This window comes from Panthera onca, chromosome X, assembly GCF_046562875.1.
Source record: "Panthera onca isolate mPanOnc1 chromosome X, mPanOnc1 haplotype 2, whole genome shotgun sequence".
Lineage (NCBI taxonomy): Eukaryota > Metazoa > Chordata > Mammalia > Carnivora > Felidae > Panthera > Panthera onca.
Genome location: NC_138357.1, coordinates 68,644,868 through 68,662,607, shown reverse-complemented (window position 1 = coordinate 68,662,607; position 17,740 = coordinate 68,644,868).

Sequence of the window (17,740 nt, the reverse complement as noted above, 5' to 3'; positions counted from 1 at the left end):
TATATTATATCACTTCTGTCCTCGTTTAAAAATTGTCATTTCCCTTTGCTTTAAGCCAGGGTGAATGATGTGGTTATTGAGGCTCTTTGAGCCTGGATTTTGAAGAAGAGCAAGGATGGATTTTTACAAACATATATAAAGGGAGAGAAGACGGAAGAAAACGAAGACATCTACAAAAACTGGTGCGTTCTTATGGTAAAACAGGAAGCTAACATGTTAGGAGCCTGAATTCTCTCAGGAAGGATGTAGCCTTGATGAACAGCTGCTTAGTACAGACAGAGCCTTTGCTCTTTGAGTCTTTCATTGTTTGTCAAGCACTAGCCTTTGGGACAGTGCCTCATATTAAGTCACATTGATGATTAGAAGAGAGGTGACAATAAGCAAAGTCATGTGGTGCATGACATGTAAATCAGAGGCCTGAGGGTTTTTCTTGCAATCAGCTCAGTAACAATGTTATTGACCTTTCCTTAACATCCTCTGCTTCTCACTTTTGGGTATTAATTCCCATAGGAGAGCTGGTTTAGGGATGGAAGGTGGAGAGTGAGTTAGAGGATTGAGAGACATGGTTGGTATTTCTTCAGAATGTGTTTACAGCCCTGATATTGACAGAGCAGCCTGAGGCAGAGCCTCTCATTTCCAGGTGTTTTGTGATTCTGTTGTGGGGCCAGGGTTTAGCAGGTGTCTCATGGTTGTTAACACTTCATAAAAACCCTTTCCCATGATCCGTAGTCTGGATCAGGATAGCAATTTCAGGAAGTAATTTCTGGTAAGGTGCCAGAAATCTAAGGGTGTTCAGTTCTGTTTTTCAATTAAACAGTTTTAAATTTGAAATAAGTGAAGGCACATGAGAAATTGCAAAAGTAATAATTTCCATGTACTTTTTACCCAGATTTCCACAATGATAATATTTTATTTAACCATAGTACATTATAAAAACCAGGAAATTGACATTGGTAATATACTATTATGTAAACCATAGACCTTATTCAGATTACATCAGATTTTATATGCATTCATATATTCATTTGGGTATTTTTTGATGAAGTTTTATCACATGTAACTACCACCCCCATCAAAATACAAAACTGTATTATCACAAGAAAGAAGCTCCCTTGTACTACTTTTTTATAGTCAGTCATATCAGGAATGTTCAATTTTTTAATTAATTAATTAATTAATTAATTTTAGTAATCTCTACACCCAATATGGGGCTTAAAGCCATGACCCTGAGATCAAGAGTTTTATGATCTTCCTACTGAGCCAGTTAGGCATCCCCAAGGAGCATTCAATTTGAACTAAATTTTAATCTCTCTGAAGTAGCTTCTATGAGGAAATACTCTCCTGAAGCTTGTCTTCCAGCTCCAACCACCATGCTTGGCCTCCAGTTGAACACTATTTTCTCATTAAATATCTGGCAAAAGTGTGAACAACTTCTTCTTTCCTTGGTTTCTCTTAGCACAGTTGCAAAAGGCTGAAATTTTTAAAAGATTTGAAAAAATGCAAAGGAAGAACACAAGGAAAATAAAAAAGTACAGCACACACACACACAATCAAAATTTTGAAGAACTCGTTTCTAATTTCACACTAGTTAATTTGCTTACAAGATGCTTAAGCCATATCCCATGCCTTATTTTGTTTCCTTAAATACTTGTGCTTCATTCTCGAGGTATTGGCTAATACAACTTCCCAGACCCCTTGACTCACCCTCCAAGTCTACATGGTAGGTATCAATGTATTTCCTGTTACTCACAGGATGGTTATTCCATCTTTTCCTTTCTTCCACCAAGTATTCACACCCCCCAACACTATATAGTCATCCACTCAGTTATAGTTTCCCATCTAACATTTTATCCACAATTGGTTGGTAAATGATTCAGTAATATTCTTATCCTTCAGATGAGATTCTGATAGCAGTAAAATAGTAGTAGCATAAAGCCTTGTTATCTTATTACAAACTCCCAGAAAGTAACCACAGCAGCACACAGAGTTAAAGTGAATGATCTCACACATTTGTCTCTAAGATGGTCTTCTCTGTAAATCTGAATTCATCAGGGAAAAGAAATATATGGGTTTTCTATGGCTGTGTAACAAATTGCCATAAACGTGGCTGCTGAAAACAACATCCATTTATTAACTCACAGTTCTATCAAAGTTCAGACATGATGTAGCAGTGTTCTCTGCTCAGAGTTTCACAAAGCTAAAATTATGGTGTTGGCCGGACTTCATTCTTTTTTGGAGACTCTAGTGAAGAATTTGCTTCCAAGCTCATTCAGGTTGTTGGAAAGTTCATTTCCTTGCAGCTGTAGAAGTCTATTTTCCTGCTAGCTGTTGGCTGAAGAATGCTCTGCTACTACAGGCTGTCCCTCTCCAATGGCAGCTCACAAAATTGGTGTTTGCTTTATTCAAGACCACCTGGAGCTTATCTTTCTGACTTCCTCTTTGGAGAAAACTCTTTACTTTTAAATTATTCATGTGATTAGGATAATCCCACCACATAATCTCCCTATCTTAAGATCAACTATGCCACAGGACATAACCTAATCATAAGCATAAAATGCATCATCTTCACAGTGCTGGGGATCATGCAGGACATACACACCAGTGAGAAGGAAATCTTTGGGGAATATTTTATAATCTTACCTACAACATGACATACTACATTTTTTAAATCTCCCTTGAGTGAATGATTCTCCATCCAGAATGGAGGCTGAATGAAGCATGGCCTAACTTCTCAATTGATGCGCCATGAACACATAACAAGTAAGGCCAGATATTGATTCTTTCAGCCTGTGGAAAGATGAATCAGAGTCTGGGATGACATGAACCCTTAAGCTCATTGCACTCAACCTGTGTTGGATATGTTGGTCACGTACCCCAAGAAGCTATGCAAATATAATTTTCTATGACAGATAGAAAGGTCAGGAACACAACTTTAGTACTTTCAGAAAACCTAAACAAGCTATTAAGACCAATATGAAATGTGCTAAGAATTTAGAGTTCTGACAACTCTCTATTCTAGATGAGGACACTATGTTACTTAACAGTGCCTTGAATGTGCAAGGTGCTATTTAGGATATAGACATGCTATCCAACATTTGAGTGTGGGCATTATACTTCAGTTAAAACTGAATTTTTTTCCCTATATGATTGAAAAGAAAATGCATAAAACAATAATCATAAATCAAAGTTAATGAGGATAACATAATGTTAAGCATAAACTTTATAGTGTAATTTAATGTTAACCATAAACTTTATAGTGTAATTTATCACAATAACAACATAAATGGAGAGGGAAAAAGCTGTATAGAAGGAGAATTTTGTATAAGACTGTATAACGTTGGTATTAATTCAAAGTAGATTGTTATAAATTTAAGATTTTAATTGGAATTCTCATGGTAACCATTAAAAGCTTTAAAAGTACAGAAAAGGAAAAGAGAATAAAACATTACAACATAAAAATTAATTGAACATAAAATAAGGCAGTAATGTTGAAATTAAGGAATAAAAAAGGTATTAACACACAGAAAACAAATAAAAACATGGCTGAAGTACGTCCTTCCTTATCAGTAACCACTTTAAATATCAATAAATTAAACTTTCTAGTTTAAAAGAAGAGATTGGAAGAGGGAATGAAGAAACATGAACCAAATATATGCTGCCTACAAGAAACTCACTTTAGGTCCAAAGATACGAATAGGTTTAAAGTAGAAAAAAAAAAAAACCAGAAAAAGGTATCTTAGGCAAATAGTAACCAAAAGAGATCTGGGGTGGCCTTAGTTATATCAGATAAAATAGACTTTAAGTGAAAAACTGTTACAGGAGACAAAGAAGGATAATATATGATGATGAAAGATCAATCTATTAATCAAGTAGATACAACAATTATAAATATACATACATCTAAAAAAAGAGACCTTAAATATATGAACCAAAAATTGACAGAAATGAAGGGAAAAATAAACATTTCTACAATAGTTGTTGAAGACTTTAATACTCCACATTCAACAATGGATAGAACAACTAGACATAGCATAATAAGTAAATACAGGCATACTTTGGAAATATTGTGAGTCTGGTTCCAGACCACCACAATAAAGTAAATATCACAATAAAGTGAGTCAAGTTTATTTTTTGGTTTCCCAGTGCATATAAAAGTTATGTTTACACTATACTGTGGTCTATCAACTGTGCAATAGCATTATTTCTAAAATATGTACATATCTTATTGAAAAAATACCTCATTGCTTAAAAATGCTAATCACTATCTGAGATTTCAGCAAGTCAATAACTAATATAATAATAATGAAAAAGTTTGAAATATTGTGAGAATTACTAAAATGTGACACAGAGACACAAAGTGAGAAAATGTTGTTGGAAAAATGATGCTAATAGATTTGTTTGATGCAAGGTTACCACAGAGTTTCAATTTGTAAGAAGATCTTTATATCTATGAAACACAGTAAAGCAAAGTACAATAATATAAGGTATGCTTGTAGAGGACTTAAGCAACACTGTAAACCAACTAGACCTAACAGACACATACACATATGGAACACTTCATAAAACAGCAGAATATAGTAGTGTGCCCTTATCCATGGGGGATATGTGCTAAAACCCCCAGTGGATGCCTGAAACTGTAGATAGTACTGAACCCTATATATACTATTTTTTTCTTACACATACATACCTATGATAAAGTATAATTTATAAATTAGACACAATGAGAGATTATCAACAATAACTAATAATAAAATGGAACAATTATAACAATATACTATTTAAAAAGTTATGTGAATGTGATCTCTCTCACTTTCAAAATATTGTACTGTACTCCTTCTTGTGATGATGTGAGATGATTAAATACCTACACGGTGAGATGAAGTGAATATGTAGGCATTGTGACAAAGTGCATTAGACAACTACTGGCTTTCTGATGTGTCAGAAGTAGGATCATCTGCTTCCAGACCACAGTTGACTAAGGGTAACTGAAACCACCAAAAGTGAAACTGCAAGAGGAGTTAAGATGGCAGAGTAGTATGGGCATCCTGAGTTTGTCTCATCCTTGAAACACAACTACATCAAACCATTGTGAACACCTAGTAAATTAATCTGAGGGTTAACACAACAATATGCATAATTTGAGAGAGATCTTGGCAAGTACATGGTGCGGAGAGGTGAACTGGGAGAGAGAAAAGCCATGGTGCCACAGAGGGTAGGGAGCTGTTTTCATGGAGAGGACAGAGAGAGAAAGAGAAAGGGGGGGAGAGTGCAGTGTGTTGGGATCACACAAGAAAAGCATTCCCTTTGAAAGTAGCTGGAGACTCTTTCCATAATTTGGCTATTGTTGAAAGCACTGCTATAAACATAGGGGTACATGTGCCCCTATGCATCAGCACTCCTGTATCCCTTGGGTAAATTCCAAGTCGTGCTATTGCTGAGTCATATGTGGATCTTGAAAAACTTAACAGAAGACCATGGGGGAAGGGAAGAGGAAAAAAAAAGTTACAAAGAGGGAAAAAGGCAAACCATAAAAGACTCTTAAATACAGAGAACTGAGTGTTGATGGGGGGTGGGAGAGACGGGAAAGTGGGTGATGGACATTGAGGAGGGCACTTGTTGGGATGAGCAGTGGGTGTTGTATGTAAGCCAATTTGACAATAAATTATATTCTTAAAAAGTCAAAAAAATAATAATGTTAGTAATAAGTAATAAAAGCTGCAATTAAAAAAAAAAGAAAGTAGCTGGAGAGAAATAGAAAGTGAAAACACTCGCAGGGGAATGGACAAGAAATCTGTTCCCCAAAACCAATGATGGGGAAAAAGGAGAGGTTTCAATAACACCAGTGTTTTGTTTTGTTTTTGTTTTTGTTTTTGTTTTTATAAATAGTAGAACACAGAGTCTAAAGTTTGGACCTCAGTGCCTGGTGGTGTTCCAGTGAGAAAGTAGGGCAAATCCCCAGCAGTGGGCATCAGTCTGAGGGGCCCCTGTGCTGCATGGGAAGGAAGAAGTGGTTCTCCAGCTTGGAGTGCATTTGGTAAAGGCAATAGGGCCTCTCCGCTGACAAAAGTCCTGGCAGGCCCCAGAGATCTGCCATGTTTACTGGTATGGGAACAAAGACACTGGCTAAGGGCAGCAAAACCTGGCACTGGCTGTGTGTTGCAATTTACCATGAACTCTGAGTCTCTGCTGCTTCGAGGTTGCATGAACATTTTCTGGGACAAGTTGGTACCTGGCCATTGATCAATGAGACCCTCCCCCAGAGGATCAGTATGGGTCCCAGCTGCAGGTGGGATTCTGAAGTATAGGGTTTTGAAACACAGCCCCATAACGATAAAATTCTGCAGGGAATCTCCACCTGGCAATTGGACACAGACAACTTGGACACATGGTAAATGCAGGGAGCAGACTAAAGTCTGAGGCAAAGGAAGAGTGATCATGAGTCTGTGAGGGCACGAAATGCCTTCTTTGAAGACTAGAGAGCAGAGTGAAGTAATTTTCACCTCTAGCCAACCTGACTGATCAACCCCAGTGAGCTAAGCAGTGCCACCAAGTGGAAAACAGAGACTTTACACCAAGCCCCATCCACCTGTGCCCTCCAAGCACATCTCCCCTAGGGCAAATTGGCCTAATAGAGCAGCAAGTTTCTTCCCCAGAGAACCAGAACAAATCCCTTCCACCTGCTTAGTCTATGGATCATAGACGGCTACAAACTTTCAGCTCTAGGACAAACTGTATCTAGCTTCATTTGGGCTCCTTTTTGTTTGGTTGTTTATTTTCTTTGCTTTTGTTTTTGTTTATCCTGTTTTTTTTATTTTATTTTTCTTTCCTGGATAAAGAAAGAGCAATTTTTTTAATTCTATTTTATTTTGTTTAATTTATTCTATTCCATTATTTAAAATTTTTTAACTTAAAATTTTTTTAATTCTATTTTCTCTTCTATCAAGCTTCTCTTAACAAGCAGATCAAAACAAACCTATGATCTAGCCTCCTTTATCTGATTTTGTTTTGTTTAAAAATTTTTAATTTTAATTTTTTTAATTGTGTTAATTTTTTTTCTTCCTCCAAAATGACAAAATGGAGGAATTCACCCCAAAAGAAAGAACACAAAGAAGTGATGGCCAGGGATTTTAATCAACATAGATATAAGTAAGATTTTGCAACTAGAATTTAAAACCACAATTATAAGAATACTAGCTTGGGGAGCCAGACCAACAATGAACCATCCTACACACCTAGAAAACTGCTTGGAGGATTAACACAACAATCTGCAAAACCTGAACCACAGAATTCAGCAGAAGGCTGCAACTACGGAGCTCGATATTTGAAGTGATCTAGTGGGAAGGGCGAATCCCCAGGGACAGAGTGGGGTCCGTGAGGTTCTCGGCCACATGGGGAAAAGCGGTTCCACTGCTGGAAGGACATTTGGTAGAGACTATTGAAGCCACCTGGTCCCAGCAGACCCCAGAAGGTGGCCACATTCGCTGGTGCTGGGATGAGGTCATTAAGGGTGAAGCCTGGTGCCAGGTGTGTGTTATTTTCCATAATCCCTGAGATGCTGCTGCTACACTGTCTCACAAACATTTTCTGGGACAAGCTGGCACCTGGCCACAGTCTCAGGGCACCAGCAACAACAGGGTCCAGCAGGCACACCTGGATGCAGCCGATATTTGGCCATTGCTCATTTAGCCATTGCTTGGTGAGACCCTCCTGCAGAGGCGCGGAACAGGTCAAAGCCACAGTCCCATGGAAGTAGGGGGCCAGGGAAAATGGCCGCATCTGAGACAAGGCTTGGGAGAGAGGTGCTCCCTGGGGCCTGGTCACAGAAAGTGAAGAAGTGGGGAGTGGACAAGAGCTGAAGACAGAGGACGGCTGCATGATTGTTGATCCAGGAGAACAGACTGGGTAGCTGGGTGGCACCATTTTCACTGCTCCCGCACATGCACATACACACCTTCGAGCCCCACAACAATCCACCCCAGTAGACTAGCAATGCCATCTAGTGGAGAGTGGAGCTGTTACACAGAGCCCCGCCCAACTGGGCCAACTTTGCTCTTCAGGAACACAAGTTTCACCACTGGCTTAATTTATCAACTATAAAGAGCTACATAGACTGACTTCTAGGGGAAAACGAAGCAATTTCAGTCCTACTTCAATCTGTTAGCAGGTTCATCTATTCACTTTTCTTTTTTTTTCTTTTTCCTTTTTCTCTGTTACAATTCTTTTTCTTGAATACAGAAAGAGAAAAAAATTATTTTTATTTTCTCAAATTTATTAAAAATATCTTGCTTTAATTTTTATTACTATACTTTTTACTTTTGTGTAATTTTTTTCAAATTCTACTTTACTTCCATCATTTTAGTCTACTTCAGTCTACTCACTTTTTCAAATTCTCAATTTCCTTTTTGTTCTTTCTTTCTTTCTTTTCTTTTTTTCTCTTTTTCATTTCTTTTTGTTTAGTACAGAAAGAGCAACCTTCATTTTTACCTTCAATTTCTATTAAAAATATTTTTCTTTAATTTTTATTACCATATTTTTTGCTGTTATGTAAATGTTTTCAAATTCTATTTTACTTCCATCATTTTATTTTAGTCTACTACAGTGTATTCACTTCTTCAAATTTCAAATGATTTTTTCTTTTTTTTAATCTTTTTTCTCTTTTTCATTTTTTTCTTAAATACAAAAAATGACAAAATTCATTTATTTTAATTTTTAGTAAAAATATTTTTATTTAATTTTTTTCTACTGCATTCTTTATTTTGTGTATAATTTTTTCAAATTCCATTTTACCCCCATCATCTCATTTTAGTCTACTTCAGTGTATTCATTTTTTCAAATTCTCAAATGATTTACTTCCCCCCCACCTTTTTTTTTCTAATCTGTCAAACCACTCTCAAGACCCAGACCAAAACACACCTAGGATCTAGCATCATATATTTGATTTGTGTGTGTGTGTGTGTTTTTAATATTTAATTTCAATATTTCTTTAATTTTAATTTTTTATTTCAATTTTCCTACCTCATTAAGTCCTTTTCTTGCCTCAAAATGACAAAACAAAGCAATTCACCCCAAAAGAAAGAGCACAAAGAAAAGACAGCCAGGGATTTAGCCACAAAGATACAACCAAGATGTCTGAACCAGAATTTAAAATCATGATAATAAGAATACTAGCTGGAGTCGAAAATAGATTAGAATCCCTTTATGCAGAGATAAAAGAACTAAAAATAGCCAGAATGAAATTAAAAATGCTATAACTGAGCTGCAATCACGGATGTATGCAGTGGCGGCAAGGATGGAGTAGGCAGAACGGAGAATCAGCCATATAGAGGACAAATTATAGAGAATGAAGAAGCAGAAAAAAAGAGGGAGATTAAGGTAAAAGAGGACGATTTAAGAATTAGAGAAATCAGTGACTCATTAAAAAGGAACAACATCAGAATAATAGGGCTCTCAGAAGAGGAAGAGAGAGAAATAGGGGTAGAAGGGTTTTGTGAGCAAATCCTAGCAGAAAACTTCCTAACCTGGTGAAAGACACAGAAAATCCAGGAAGCACAGAGGACCCCCTTTAGATGCAACAAAAACCAACCATCAACAAGGCATATCATAGTCAAATTCACAAATTACTCAGGCAAGAAGAGAATCATGAAAACAGCAAGGGAAAAAACAGTCCCTAACCTACAAGGGAAGACAGATCAGGTTTGCAGCAGACCTATCCACAGAAACTTGGCAGGCCAGAAAGGAGTGGTGGGATATATTCAGTGTGCTGAATCAGAAAACTATGCAGCCAAGAATTCTTTTTTTTTTTTTTGAATTTAAAACTCATTTACTTAAATTTTTCCCAATCTTAGCCAGTACTAATCACACATAAGATTTCTTTCAAAATATATTTTCTCCATAAACCTTCTAAAACTTTTTTTACATTCAGATTTTGTTCTAAGTTTTCCTTCTTTAAATAATAAGTCTCATTTTGGGACCAAAAAAAAATTTTTTTTTGAAGTTTTATTTTACTTTTTTTTTTTTTAAGGTGACAATCTTTTTTTTATTTTTTTAAATTTTTTTATTTTTTTTAATATATGAAATTTACTGTCAAATTGGTTTCCATACAACACCCAGTGCTCATCCCAAAAGGTGCCCTCCTCAATACCCATCACCCACCCTGCCCTCCCTCCCACCCCCCATCAACCCTCAGTTTGTTCTCAGTTTTTAACAGTCTCTTATGCTTTGGCTCTCTCCCACTCTAACCTCTTTTTTTTTTTTCCTTCCCCTCCCACATGGGTTTCTGTTACGTTTCTCAGGATCCACATAAGAGTGAAACCATATGGTATATGTCTTTCTCTGTATGGCTTATTTCACTTAGCATCACACTCTCCAGTTCCATCCACGTTGCTACAAAACGCCATATTTCATTTTTTCTCATTGCCACGTAGTATTCCATTGTGTATATAAACCACAATTTCTTTATCCATTCATCAGTTGATGGACATTTAGGCTCTTTCCATAATTTGGCTACTGTTGAGAGTGCTGCTATAAACATTGGGGTACAAGTGCCCCTATGCATCAGTACTCCTGTATCCCTTGGATAAATTCCTAGCAGTGCTATTGCTGGGTCATAGGGTAGGTCTATTTTTAATTTTCTGAGGAACCTCCACATTGCTTTCCAGAGCGGCTGCACCAATTTGCATTCCCACCAACAGTGCAAGAGGGTTCCCGTTTCTGCACATCCTCTCCAGCATCTATAGTCTCCTGATTTGTTCATTGTGGCCACTCTGACTGGCGTGAGGTGATATGTGAGTGTGGTTTTGATTTGTATTTCCCTGATAAGGAGCGACATTGAACATCTTTTCATGTGCCTGTTGGCCATCCGGATGTCTTCTTTAGAGAAGTGTCTATTCATGTTTTCTGCCCATTTCTTCACTGGGTTATTTGTTTTTCGGGTGTGGAGTTTGATGAGCTCTTTATAGATTTTGGATACTAGCCCTTTGTCCGATATGTCATTTGCAAATATCTTTTCCCATTCCGTTGGTTGCCTTTTAGTTTTGTTGGTTGTTTCCTTTGCTGTGCAGAAGCTTTTTATCTTCATAAGGTCCCAGTAATTCACTTTTGCTTTTAATTCCCTTGCCTTTGGGGATGTGCCGAGTAAGAGATTGCTACGGCTGAGGCCAGAGAGGTCTTTTCCTGCTTTCTCCTCTAAGGTTTTGTTGGTTTCCTGTCTCACATTCAGGTCCTTTATCCATTTTGAGTTTATTTTTATGAATGGTGTGAGAAAGTGGTCTAGTTTCAACCTTCTGCATGTTGCTGTCCAGTTCTCCCAGCACCATTTGTGAAAGAGACTGTCTTTTTTCCATTGGATGTTCTTTTCTGCTTTGTCAAAGATGAGTTGGCCATACGTTTGTGGGTCTAGTTCTGGGGTTTCTATTCTATTCCATTGGTCTATGTGTCTGTTTTTATGCCAATACCATGCTGTCTTGATGATTACAGCTTTGTGGTAGAGGCTAAAGTCTGGGATTGTGATGCCTCCTGCTTTGGTCTTCTTCTTCAAAATTACTTTGGCTATTCGGGGCCTTTTGTGGTTCCTTATGAATTTTAGGATTGCTTGTTCTAGTTTCGAGAAGAATGCTGGTGCAATTTTGATTGGGATTGCATTGAATGTGCAGATAGCTTTGGATAGTATTGACATTTTGACAATATTTATTCTTCCAATCCATGAGCAGGGAATGTCTTTCCATTTCTTTATATCTTCTTCAATTACCTGCATAAGCTTTCTATAGTTTTGAGCATACAGATCTTTGACATCTTTGGTTAGATTTATTCCTAGGTATTTTATGCTTCTTGGTGCAATTGTGAATGGGATCAGTTTCTTTATTTGTCTTTCTGTTGCTTCATTGTTAGTGTCTAAGAATGCAAGTGATTTGTGTACATTGATTTTGTATCCTGCAACTTTGCTGAATTCATGTATCAGTTCTGGCAGACTTTTGGTGGAGTCTATCGGATTTTCCATGTATAATATCATGTCATCTGCAAAAAGCGAAAGCTTGACTTCATCTTTGCCAATTTGGATGCCTTTGATTTCCTTTTGTTGTCTGATTGCTGATGCTAGAACTTCCAGCACTATGTTAAACAACAGCGGTGAGAGTGGGCACCCCTGTCGTGTTCCTGATCTCAGGGGGAAAGCTCTCAGTTTTTCCCCGTTGAGGATGATGTTAGCTTTGGGCTTTTCATAAATGGCTTTTATGATCTTTAAGTATGTTCCTTCTATCCCGACTTTCTCAAGGGTTTTTATTAAGAAAGGGTGCTGGATTTTGTCAAAGGCCTTTTCTGCATCCATTGACAGGATCATATGCTTCTTCTCTTTTTTTTTTTTTGTTAATGTGATGTATCACGTTGATCGATTTGCGAATGTTGAACCAGCCCTGCATCCCAGGAATGAATCCCACTTGATCATGGTGAATAATTCTTTTTATATGCCGTTGAATTCGATTTGCTAGTATCTTATTGAGAATTTTTGCATCCATATTCATCAGGGATATTGGCCTGTAGTTCTCTTTTTTTACTGGGTCTCTGTCTGGTTTAGGAATCAAAGTCATACTGGCTTCATAGAATGAATCTGGAAGTTTTCCTTCCCTTTCTATTTCTTGGAATAGCTTGAGAAGGATAGGTATTATCTCTGCTTTAAACGTCTGGTAGAACTCCCCTGGGAAGCCATCTGGTCCTGGACTCTTATTTGTTGGGAGATTTTTGATGACTGATTCAATTTCTTCGCTGGTTATGGGTCTGTTCAAGCTTTCTATTTCCTCCTGATTGAGTTTTGGAAGAGTGTGGGTGTTTAGGAATTTGTCCATTTCTTCCAGGTTGTCCAATTTGTTGGCATATAATTTTTCATAGTATTCCCTGATAATTGTTTGTATCTCTGAGGGATTGGTTGTAATCATTCCATTTTCATTCATGATTTTATCTATTTGGGTCATCTCCCTTTTCTTTTTGAGAAGCCTGGCTAGAGGTTTGTCAATTTTGTTTATTTTTTCAAAAAACCAACTCTTGGTTTCGTTGATCTGCTCTACAGTTTTTTTAGATTCTATATTGTTTATTTTTTTCTCTGATCTTTATTATTTCTCTTCTTCTGCTGGGTTTAGGCTGCCTTTGCTGCTCTGCTTCTAGTTCCTTTAGGTGTGCTGTTAGATTTTGTATTTGGGATTTTTCTTGTTTCTTGAGATAGGCCTGGATTGCAATGTATTTTCCTCTCAGGACTGCCTTCGCTGCGTCCCAAAGTGTTTGGATTGTTGTGTTTTCATTTTCATTTGTTTCCATATATTTTTTAATTTCTTCTCTAATTGCCTGGTTGACCCACTCATTCGTTAGTAGGGTGTTCTTTAACCTCCATGCTTTTGGAGGTTTTCCAGACTTTTTCCTGTAGTTGATTTCAAGCTTCATAGCATTGTGGTCTGAAAGTATGCATGGTATAATTTCAATTCTTGTAAACTTATGAAGGGCTGTTTTGTGACCCAGTATATGATCTATCTTGGAGAATGTTCCATGTGCACTCGAGAAGAAAGTATATTCTGCTTCTTTGGGATACAGAGTTCTAAATATATCTGTCAAGTCCATCTGGTCCAATGTATCATTCAGGGCCCTTGTTTCTTTATTGACCGTGTGTCTAGATGATCTATCCATTTCTGTAAGTGGGGTGTTAAAGTCTCCTGCAATGACCACATTCTTATCAATAAGGTTGCTTATGTTTATGAGTAATTGTTTTATATATTTGGGGGCTCTGGTATTCGGTGCATAGACATTTATAATTGTTAGCTCTTCCTGATGGATAGACCCTGTAATTATTATATAATGTCCTTCTTCATCTCTTGTTACAGCCTTTAATTTAAAGTCTAGTTTGTCTGATATAAGTATGGCTACTCCAGCTTTCTTTGGCTTCCAGTAGCATGATAAACAGTTCTCCATCCCCTCACTCTCAATCTAAAGGTGTCCTCAGATCTAAAATGAGTCTCTTGTAGACAGCAAATAGATGGGTCTTGTTTTTTTATCCATTCTGATACCCTATGTCTTTTGGTTGGTGCATTTAATCCATTTACATTCAGTGTTATTATAGAAAGATACGGGTTTAGAGTCATTGTGATGTCTGTATGTTTTATGCTTGTAGTGATGTCTCTGGTACTTTGTCTCACAGGATCCCCCTTAGGATCTCTTGTAGGGCTGGTTTCGTGGTGACAAATTCCTTCAGTTTTTGTTTGTTTGGGAAGACCTTTATCTCTCCTTCTATTCTAAATGACAGACTTGCTGGATAAAGGATTCTCGGCTGCATATTTTTTCTGTTTAGCACACTGAAGATATCGTGCCAAGCCTTTCTGGCCTGCCAAGTTTCAAAGGAGAGATCAGTCACAAGTCTTATAGGTCTCCCTTTATATGTGAGGGCACGTTTATCCCTGCAGCCAAGAATTCTTTATCCAGCAAGGCTGTCATTCAAAATAGAAGGACAGATAAAAAGTTTCCCAAACAAAACTTAAAGGAGTTTGTGATCACTAAGCCAGCCCTGAAAGATGGAAATATATATATATATATATATACCAAAAGCAACAAAAGATTAGAAAGGACCTGAGGACACCACCAGAAATACCAACTCTACAAGCATCATAATGGCAATAAATTCTTATCTTTCAGTACTCACTCTAAACGTCAATGGACTGACTCAATGCTCCAATCAAAATACATAGGGTAACAGAATGGATAAGAAAACAAGATCCATCTATATGCTGTTTACAAGAGACCCACTTTAGACGTAAAGACACCTTCAGAATGAAAATAAGGGGATGGAGAACCATCTATCAGGCTAATGGTCAACCAAAGAACGCTGGAGTAGCCATATTTATATCAGACAATCTAGACTTTAAAATAAAGACTGTATCAAGAGATGCAGAAGGGCATTATATCATAATCAAGGGGCCTATACCAAGAAGACCTAACAATTGTAAACATTTATGAGCCAAATGTGGCAGCACCCAAATATATAAATTAATTAATCACAAACTCATTGATAGTAATACCATAATAGGAGGAGACTTCAACACTCCATTCACAGCAATGGACAGATCATCTAATCAAAAAATCAACAAGGAAACAATGGCTTTGAGTGACACACTCGACCAGATGGACTTAACAGATATATTCAGAACATTTAATCCTAAAGCAGCAGAATATACATTCTTCTCAGTGCATATGGAACGTTCTCCAGAAGATACCATATACTGGGACACAAATCAACCCTAAGTAAGTACAAAAAGATTGAGATCACACCGTGCATATTTTCAGACCACAGCACTATGAAACTGGAAATCAACCACAAGAAAACATTTGGAAAGGTAACAAATACTTGGAGACTGAAGAACATCCTACCAAAGAATGAATGGGCTAACCAAGCATTTAAAGAGGAAATTAAAAAGTATATGGAAGTCAATGAAAATGATAACACCTCAACCCAAAACCTCTGGGACACAGCAAAGGCAATCATAAGAGGAAAGTATATAGCAATCTAGGCCTTCCTAAAGAAGAAAGATCTCGGATATACAACCTAAGCTTACACCTTAAGGAGCTGGAAAAAGAACAGCAAATAAAGCCTAAAACCAGCAGAAGACAGGAAATAATAAAGATTAGAGCAGAAATTAATGCTATCAAAACCAAAAAAAAAAAAAAAAGTATAACAGATCAATGAAACCAGAAGCTGGTTCTTTGAAAGAATTAACAAAATTGATAAAGCACTAGCCAGTTTGATCAAAAAGAAAAAGGAAGGACCCAAATAAATAAAATCAAGAATGAAAGAGGAGAGATCACAACCAACACAACAGAAATAAAAACAATAATAAGACAATATTATGAGCAATTATATGCCAATAAAATGGGCAATCTGGAAGAAATGGACGAATTCCTAGAAACATATACACTACCAAAATTGAAACAGGAAGGAATAGAAAATTTGAACAGACCCATAACCAGTAAGGAAATCGAATTTGTAATCAAAAATCTCCCAAAACACAAGAGTCCAGGGCCAGATGGATTTCCAGGGGAATTCTACTAAATATTTAAGGAAGAGTTAACTCCTATTCTCTTGAAGGTGTTCCAAAAAATAGAAATGGAAGGAAATACTCCAAACTCTTTCTATGAAGCTAGCATTACCTTGATTCCAAAACCAGACAGAGACCCCACTAAAAAGGAGAACTATAGACCAATTTCCCTGATGAACATGGATGCAAAAATCCTCCACAAGATATTAGCCAACAGGATCCAAAATACATTTAAAAAAGTATTCACCATGACCAAGTGGGATTTATACCTGGGGTGCAAGGCTGGTTCAATATCCGCAAAACAATTAACGTGATTCACCACATCAATAAAGGAAAGGACAAGAACCATATGATTCTCTCAATAGATGCAGAGAAAGAATTTAACAAAATACAGCATCCTTTCCTGATAAAAACCCTCAAGAAAGTAGGGATAGAAGGAGAATACCTCGAGATATAAAAGCCATATATGAATGACCCAACACTAATATCATTCTTAATGGGGAAAAACTGAGAGCTTTCCCCCTAAGGTCAGGAACAAGACAGGGATGTCCACTCTCACCACTGTTATTCAACATAGTATTGGAAGTCTTAGCCTCTGCAATCAGACAACACAAAGAAATAAAAGGCATCCAAATTGGCCAGGAGAAGGTCAAACTTTCACTCTTTGCAGATGACATGATACTCTATATGGAACACCCAAAAGATTCCACCAGAAAACTGCTAGAATTGATTCATGAATTCAGAAAACTTGCAGGATATAAAATCAATGCACAGAAATCGGTTCCATTCCTATACACCAACAATGAAGCAACAGAAAGAGAAATCAAGGAATCAATCCCATTTAGAGTTGCACTAAAAACCATAAAATACCTAGGAATAAATCTAACCAAATAGGTGAAAAATCTATACACTGAAAACTATAGAATGCTTATGAAAGAAATTGAAGAAGACACAAAAAAAATGGAAAAAGATTCCATGCTCCTGGATAGGAAGAACAAATATTGTGAAAATGTCGATACTACCCAAAGCAATCTATATATTCAATGCAATCCCTATCAAAGTAACACCAGCATTCTTCACAGAGCTAGAACTAATATTCCTAAAATTTGTATAGAACCAGAAAAGACCCTGAACAGCCAAGAAAATCTTGAAAAAAACACAGCAGGAGGCATCACAATCCCAGACTTCAAGCAATACTACAAAGCTGTAATCATCAAGACAGTATGGTACTGGCCCAAAACCAGACACATAGATCAATGGAACAGAATGGAGAACCCAGAAATGGACCCACAAACGTATGGCCAACTAATCTTTGACAAAGCATGAAAGAATGTCCGATGGAATAAACACAGTCTCTGCAGCAAGTGGTGCTGGGAAAAGTGGACAGCGACATACAGAAAAATGAACCTGGACTACTTTCTTAAACCATACACAAAAATAAACTCAAAATGGATGAAAGATCTCAATGTAAGACAGCAAGCCATCAAAATCCTCAAGGAGAAAGCAGGCAAAAACCTCTTTGACCTTGGTCACAGCAACTTCTTACTCAACACGTCTCTGGAGGCAAGGGAAACAAAAGCAAAAATGAACAATTGGGACCTCATCAAAATAAAAAGCTTCTGCACAGCAAAGGAGACAATCAGCAAAACTAAAAGGCAACCGACAGAATGGGAGAAGAT